Source organism: Loxodonta africana, chromosome 7, assembly GCF_030014295.1.
Source record: "Loxodonta africana isolate mLoxAfr1 chromosome 7, mLoxAfr1.hap2, whole genome shotgun sequence".
NCBI lineage: Eukaryota > Metazoa > Chordata > Mammalia > Proboscidea > Elephantidae > Loxodonta > Loxodonta africana.
This window is the reverse complement of record NC_087348.1, coordinates 25384591-25391894: the sequence shown is the minus strand read 5'-3', so window position 1 is coordinate 25391894 and position 7304 is coordinate 25384591. Positions and strand designations below refer to the sequence as shown.

Sequence of the window (7304 nt, the reverse complement as noted above, 5' to 3'; positions counted from 1 at the left end):
GTGGATATATCAGAAGTGTCTCTTAGAAAGGCTGAGCCCTGAGGCTACCTTTGTCTCTTTGAAGTGCTGAACTTTGCGGCTTCATGTCTCAACACCAGTTTATTTCTAACTAATCCTTACATAATGTAACAACCATTTGTAAATTAGGCCCAAATATTAACCCCAGCTGTTGGTTGTAGGGAATCCCTAGCCCATGCAACCATGGCATGGATTGACAGAAAGAACTTCCTGCAACAAACACCTAGGAGATAGGTGATATAAACATCTGGACTACCTGTCCATATAATGTGTTCCTATAATCCTGCACATAGAATTTGTGGTTTTGAAAGAGGGGAAGAAGTTTAAAATACCTTCCTTAAACGATCAGTGGACAGATTCTCAGGCCCATAAAACTGTGTATATGCTGGCAAGTGTCTTTCAAGCTTCCTGGAAACACTCTCATGTCTCTATGGAAAAAATACCATTAGCATAATCATTATAGATTAATTAGAAATAAAAAATGCAAAAAGATATACTGACTTCTATAAGGCTTCTTATACTGGCTTCTTATAGAAGTCAGCATAAGATTTCTGTTCAAGATATTTTTGTTGTGGTTGTTAAATCCATGATGCCAAACAAGAAAAACCAAACCTGATGCCATTGAGTCAATTCCAACTCATAGTGACCCATATAGGACAGAACAGAACTCTTCCTTAGGGTTCCCAAGACTGTAATCTTTACAGAAGTAGACTGCCACATCTTTCTCCCATGGAGTGGCTGGCGGGTTTGAACGGGGGACTTCAGGTTAGCAGCCAAGAACTTAACCACTGCACCACTCAGAACTGTATTATTAAGAACCAGAAGAATGATGTTTTTGGACATAATGTTCATATTAAATAAGATTGTGTGTGTGTATGTATAAAAAGAAGGGTTGATTATGATTTTTCTATCTGTTCATCTTTCTACTTATTACTCTATACACACTTATGTGCGAAATAGGAATGAACAGAGTTCATCGGAGGGTTTGATTTTTATACCTTTAAATTCTTTCTAGCACAGTGCAGGAAATAAAATGAGTTCTTTTTAAGTTATTATCCTTTGTGACCAGAACTTTCAAGCGTGATTCTCTGAGATGCAACTAAATACAGCAGTAGACCGAAAAGAAATTCATGCCAACTTTTAATTGCAACAGATTCAGTTTCTCATCTAGTATTGGATCTTTGGCACAATCCAAATCATTACTTAGTGATGGGTCAATATATTTTGATCTAATGGTAAACCAAGTACAATTAAAGATTTTCCATGTGGTCTTCCAAAACATTAGAATGATCTTTGTTAAATAATTCTTCCTTATTAGATGTGGGCTCAGCAAGGTGATCTGCCATTTCAAGCGATTGTTCCTTGCTTGTGAGGCAAATTGCATCCCAAAAGATCAATCATAACATAACTTGTTATGCTTCTGAGACATCATTACACAGTTTTTCATAAATTTTAAAGAATGATGTAATACAAGGAAAGGCTCTAGAGGGACTAACAAACCATACAAAATGTACTAATAGTACTTAAGTAATGGTAAGTATTGTTGGCATTCCCAGAATTGGCTTCAAGGTTGATTGAATTATTTTTGGATTTGTTGTAGATTACTCAAAGACAGCTAAAGAGTAGGAAAAAAATATTAAAGATAATTAAGATAGTAAAAAAGGGTTTGGAGTAACACAAAATTTGAATTTGTTTGTTCAATTATTCCACAAGTACATGTGGAGTGTCTATTAATTGCTGAGTCATACTATGTATTGGAGATAAAACTAGGGAAAACACAGAAGCATCTTGGCTTACCAAGAATTTGAAATTTAGAGTAGGTTGTAGACAAATACCAGGTGGATGAATAGTTCAGAGTAACACTTGATATTGAAAGGTCTACAGAAGGAAGTGAAATTTCACCTGGGATTGGAAGGAAAAGCTGAAAGAAAGTAGCCAACCAGAGTGGTGAGGTAAAGAAAGGAGTATTCTGACAAAACTATGTACAAAATGTGTGGTCACATCTGAGAAACTGAAGCCACATGTCTGAGGCATGGAGATCACATGAGGGATGCCACAAGAGATAAGACTAGTCTGCAAAGCAAGGGTTTGTTTATCAGGGGTTGATTTAGCCATCTCAAGGACTTTGAACTTTATCCTAAGGTCAGCTGGAGAACAAGCTAAGACTTGCAAGTTAGGAAGAACTCTCAGGCTTCCATAAGCACAGAGAAGTTTCTAAAAAAAAAAAAAAAAAAAAAAACTAGAGACCAGGATAAAATTTAGAGAGTAGTGTTTAGGCTTTTCCTCCAGGAAAGGTGTGATAGAAGCCTAAAAAAAAAAAAATATATATGTAATGTAGAGGACATTAGAAGAGGATGCATTTGAGAAAAATGGATTAAACACTTAGAAGTTTTCAATAATGAATTATTTGTTAGAGGGGGAAAGAAGGTATATGAAATGTTTTCTTGGTTTCTCACCTGGATGATAGCTGGGAGATAGAGCATTCACTGAGAAAACATGTGCTCTAAGGCCTATGAGTGCGGTGAGGTGGTTTTGAATGTCTGATTTTTCTTTTGAATATGTTAGATTTAGGTATCTCTGAAATATCTAACTAATGTTACCTGGAAAGCTGTTGGATGTATGTACCTGGAGCTTAGAGGAAAATCTAGCCTAAATATTTAGATTAGTGCATCATTGTTATATAAATGACAATTGTTTTCCTATTGTTAAATGAGAGCTCTCAACAAGAATGCTCAAAAAGGAAATGAGTTGGCTTAGGGTAGAATTCTAAAGCAAAAAGGTCATTTAAAGTATGGATAAAGAAAGCATACCTATCAAGCAAGAGTAAAAGTGGACAAAAAAATGGAAAAATCCAGATATTCTGGTGACTTGGAAGCCAAAAAAGAATGGTTTTCAGCATAAAAGGAAACGTCTGCTGTGTCCAGTGCTACAGAGAAGTCAAATATGAAGCTTTCATTGGATTTGGGAATAAGGAGAGTGTTGGTGTACTTGATGAAAGCAATTTCAATGCAATGCTAAGAAAAGACGTAACAATAATATAATAGGTCAACATATGAATGTGAAAGAGAGGATATTAGTGACTTTTCTAGAATATTTGGTAATAAAGGGATGAAGAGAAGAGGAGAGGGGGAGGAATAGCTTAAGTAAAGGGAGAGGAATAGAAATGAAAGAACACTGGTGAGGTTTGACCATATACTTTGCTTATAGATTATTGTGAAAGGTTGATTAAATTAGAATAGGGAGAAGATATCGAATGCAAAAGAGTATGTGATCAAAATATAAGTCTAGGTAGTAGATATAAAGTTGGGCCTGACCCCAAGCTGTGGTATTTTCAATTGCCTCCTATGTATGAGAAAGTAGGACAGTAAATAAAGAATACTAAAGAAGAATTGTTGCATTTGAATTATAGTGGAGATGAAATGACACAGCAGTTGTAACGATGGGTTCAAACATAGTAATGATGGTGAGGATGGTGCAGAGCCAGGCAGTGTTTCGTAGTGTTGTAAACAGGGTCGCTATGAGTCATAACTGACTTCATGACACTTCACAGCATTAGAAATAGAACATCCACCCACCACAAAAAAAAAAAAAAAATTTGGAAAGGATAAATGTGGAAGCAGGTAGGTTTGTGGAAATTTTCAAATGAAGTTGAAATATTTTGTTGTCATTGTTACTTTAAATTTCTCTCTTATGTTGGAATTTTGGCATCTTTTTTTTTTTTTTACTGGGAGTAAGGTGGGTGGTATAGAAATGTATGAAGAAATTCAGAGTCTGAAATAATAGCTACATACACACTAAGAGATGGTTGATTCAAGAAAAAGCCAACCTTCTGGACACAAGTAAGTGGCTACTTTTGAGTACAATAACCTTGTAATTGTTCAGTTTTGCCTGCTTGATTTCTTGGTAGTTCAGGTACAATTGTGAAGAGCAGAACATTCCAAAATGCTCAGATTTTGATGTATCTGGAGAAAAATAAGACAAGGATGTTTAGGATGTTGACAAGAATAATTGTAGTAATAAAACATGGAATCTAAGCTATGTAGCGGAAGAATTAAAGGAGGTGGCAAAATAAAAGAGAAATAATCAATGGGAAATAGTGATATGAGTGAAGCCTTAGTATGAAAAGTTGTATTGTCATAACTGAGATGTTATAAGGAAGGGCAAATGGTTGTGATCTTAAGATAATGTTTTAATTTTGGAAACTTAGCATTTAACCAATTTCCAGATAAAACAAGATCCAAGATGGAGCCATGAGAGTGGGAAGTTCAAGGGTATTGGTTTTGGGGTCACTGTTTTGATCTCAAGATTTCAAGAATTCAAGAAGCAATGCATTAAAGGTGTGGTCTGTGTGGGCACTGATGCCAACTTTATGGAAAAGGGACAGAATGATCCTGGTGTTAAAATCTTCAACACATACGAAGGAGTGGCCTAGGCATATATAAGTGACAACAATGATGATGGGTATTAGCTTCAAAGCATCAGGAGTGTTTACTCAAATGAAAGGTGTAATAATAAATAAAAAACAAAGCTCTGAGCATAAATCATGCCTTACCTTACCTCCCAAATTAGAAATATGTGGAGAGTTACAAATTAAGCAGCCTGCAGAGAGGTGGCCTGGAGAGATGTAGGTGTTCAAGGCGAAACCAAGTTTTAGTTTAAGCAAGGGAGGATAAAATGTTTGAAGATGTTGGAGAGTTTGGTCATATCAAAGCGAGATCTAAAATATCACAGAGATGTTAGTACTAGAGAGAATAAGATCCATGTGGGACAGGGATTCAAGATCAGAACTTAGTGAGGCAACAGGAGAACATTTTTCAAAACATTGCAAAACAAACTCATACATCCATTACTATGATGGAATTACACACGTTTCTGCAGAGTAAGGCTCAACATAAACAATATTAATACTACTAAGAGATAAATTTTAATTAGCATATAGTATGAGATAGGCACTATTTTAAGCATTTGACATGGACATGGGACGCCTTTCAAAAGCTGCTTTGTTTCTAGTCAATGGGGCAATTCTTTCCGCTCTGAAAATTAACCATTTGAATAAACTGTGAGTTAAGGTTAGGGATTCAAGGCTGGGACTAGTTAGTGAGTTATTCTTTTTCATCTCATGCTGATCAAAGACCACAAATAAAAACTAAATTATCTGCCTGAGTTCATGTATCTTCAAAATAAGGAAGAAAGCTATATTATCAATCTATAACCTTCATATAAATATAATCTGAGACAAAAGAGTTAGAAAGGCAAATCACTGTGCTCAGGTAAAGTTCATTAAAATTGACCACATTTTAATTATCTAGAAGCCAACTTGCATTTCTACAGACTCAGCTTAGGATGTTTTTCATTTCCTGTTTTGCATTTGGACACTGCATCATACACCATAAATGAGCTTTCTGAATTATTTAATGCGTGTTTAACTTTGTTATACAATTTTCAAGTAGGAAGAGGCTATTCATATTTCTATGCCATTTTTCTCCTTTAATTCAAAAATACTGCACAATAATTGAATAAAAAATGAAGAATTACAGGTAAGAGAAAAAAAGAAATTATTGTGAATTTATGGTCCAGAGATCAACAGCAGTCAAAATTTTAAATCTTTAAAAAAAAATTTAAATCTTAAAAAAAAAATTAAATATTAACCATTTTGGAATGAATTTTTGAATTAATTTCCTTTTAACTAAAATTTATTTTCATTTATTACACTTTTATTAAAGATATTTCAATAACTTAAAAAAAATATTCTGACATCATGCTCAAAAAAACTCTTTCTTTCTTCCTATTAAAAATAGATTAAAAAATGGTTCAATTATATTATTATATTATAATTTACATTTAAAATTTTAAATAAAACACTACCTTTCTACTTATACAATTTAAAATAATTTCAAGTTTTGGAATTTCTGCCTAGATCAGATGCTTTCATTCCGAATGCAGAACTAGCCTGAAGATTCTCCTGGGGGGTCAGAATCATCTTCTAAAGTCTGCTTGATGATTACCAACAGACTCAAGATTGCTTGGAACTGTGATCTGGAGGGGTTTATTGTAATCTTTTCATGGCCAAAGGCAACCATTCGGCTGTGACTGAGTTCATCCTCTTGGGACTCACAGATAACCCAGACCTTCAAGCCATTCTCTTTAGTGTCTTCCTAGTGATCTACTTAATTAGCGTCCTGGGTAATCTTGGTTTGATTGTGCTAATCCAAATCAGTCCTCAGCTTCACACACCCATGTATTTTTTCTCAACCATCTGGCTTTTGTTGATTTTTCTTTTACTTCATCTGCCACCCCAAACACCTTAGTGAACTTTTTGTATGAAGTTAAAGGTATAACATTTTAAGCATGTGCCACACAGGTATGTTGTTTTATCACATTTGTAGTTTGTGAACTCTACTTGCTTTCCATCATGGCATATGATCGGTACATTGCCATCTGCAACCCTTTACTCTATGTCGTTCTCATGCCTAGGAAACTCTGTATTCAACCGGTTGCTAGCACATATGTGTATGCTTTTACTGTGGGTCTTGTACAGACAGTGATGACATTCCGTTTGTCTTTTTGTGACTCCAATATGGTCAACCACTTCTACTGTGACGATGTCCCTTTGGTTGCTTTGGCCTGCTCTGACACTCAAGTCAAAGAGCTGATGTTGTTAATCGTTGCTGGGTTCAATACACTTTTCTCTCTACTGATTGTGTTAATTTCCTATGGCTTCATTGTTTTAGCCATCCTTAGGATCCACTCTGTTGAAGGAAGACAGAAAGCCTTTTCCACCTGTGTGTCCCACCTGACCTCCATCACAATATTTTATGGGACCCTTATTTTTATGTACCTCCAGCCCAAGGCAACCCATTCCCTGATCAGAGATAAATTTGCTTCAGTGTTTTATGTAGTGGTGATTCCCATGCTAAACCCACTGATCTATAGCTTGAGAAACCAGGAGGTAAAAAATGCACTGAAGGGAATTACGGAAAAGTTGTGTTTGGCTATCAGATAAATGAAGAACCACAGGGCAGGGATCATGAAACTTAAAGTTATGTCTTGTCTAGTGTCACAGTGTTGAGAAATGACAAAGCCAAATATATTACTTCAAGTGTTCATGTTCACTTTTCTGAGGTATAGTTCTGTAGACTCAAGGTGAGTCTCATCCACTGTTTATTCCCAGTATTTTCCCCAGGAAATATATTTTGTAAATTTTACTTGGTTGTTGAAAGAGGAGAGAGAGAGGGAAGGAGAAAGACACAGAGAAGAAGGGAGAGAGTTAGAGAAAGAAAGAGAAA

The 7304-nt window shown here is 35.4% G+C and overlaps 1 pseudogene; it reads left to right on the top strand.

Annotated features, from left to right (window-relative positions):
- Window positions 1-6053: 6053 nt before the first annotated feature.
- LOC135231859 (olfactory receptor 5AL1-like) lies at window positions 6054-7021 on the top strand (annotated as a pseudogene).
- The last annotated feature ends 283 nt before the right edge of the window (window positions 7022-7304 follow it).